The 1116-nt window shown below is 36.6% G+C and overlaps 1 protein-coding gene across 1 annotated transcript in view; it reads right to left on the reverse strand.

Moving 5' to 3' along the window:
• The window catches only part of LOC101862772, a gene marked incomplete in the record, with an annotated part of 33228 nt that overhangs the window by 29371 nt on the left and 2741 nt on the right, over positions 1-1116 (reverse strand).

The following is a 1116-nucleotide window of genomic DNA, read 5'->3' on the forward strand; positions in this document are numbered from 1 at the left end:
TGATGATGATGATGATGCTGAAGAAGAAGAAAGAGGAAAATACTACTACTACTACTACTACTACTACTACTACTACTACTACTACTACTACTACTACTACTACTACTACTACTACTACCACTACTGCTACTACTACTACCACTACCACTACTACTACTACTACTACTACTACTGCTACTACTACTACTACTACTACTACTACTACTACTACTACTACTACTACTACTACTACTACTACTACTACTACTACTACTACTACTATGATTGCTACTTCTACCGCTGCTGTTGCTTCTTTTGCTCGTACCGTCACTATTTCTATCACTGCAATTTTAGTTGATCCAAAAGCAAAGGTTGTAACATTAACACAATAACCAATTCCAATACCAACAACAAAATCACAACAACAAGTAAGTAAAAAATAACCCAACAACAACAACCCAAATAACAACAGCAGCAGCTGCAGCAGCAACAACATCAGCAGTATCAGCAGCAGGAAAAACGAGAACAACAGCATGATCATCATAATCAACAACGACAACAACAACAACTACAACAACACAAACAAGAACAATAGTAGCAGAAGTAGGAACAGCAACGACAACGACGACGAAAGCAACGACAGCAACAGCAACAGCAAAAAAATTTTTTAAAATAATAATAACAACGAAAACAACAATATCAACAACAAATTCCTTCTCTGTACACAAACTACATTGTAATTTGAGCTATCACAAATCTCCATAAAATTTCGCTCCTGTTTAACATACATTGTATTTACATGAAATAATCACCAGAGTTAGAAGATAATATGAATGATCCGAGCCACACGCAATACGCTTTGATGATAAGTAACAATGATCACCTGGGGTTTGGTAGGTTTTTGTCTCGATTGTAAACAACTGAGAGATGCCCTGAACCAATTGAACTGGCATGTAGTAAACTATGTACTATAGTTTTAGCCTGTCTAATTAAAACAACAACAACACATCAACCTCAACCCCCCAAAAACAACAAACAAAACACCCCCCCCTCACAAAAAACCCAGCAAAAAGCCCCACCATGTTTTTTTGTTGTTGTTGCAAATAACTTTATATTGTAGGCAGACACACACACACA

The sequence above is a fragment of the Aplysia californica genome, unplaced genomic scaffold (assembly GCF_000002075.1).
Source record: "Aplysia californica isolate F4 #8 unplaced genomic scaffold, AplCal3.0 scaffold00027, whole genome shotgun sequence".
Classification (NCBI taxonomy): domain Eukaryota; kingdom Metazoa; phylum Mollusca; class Gastropoda; order Aplysiida; family Aplysiidae; genus Aplysia; species Aplysia californica.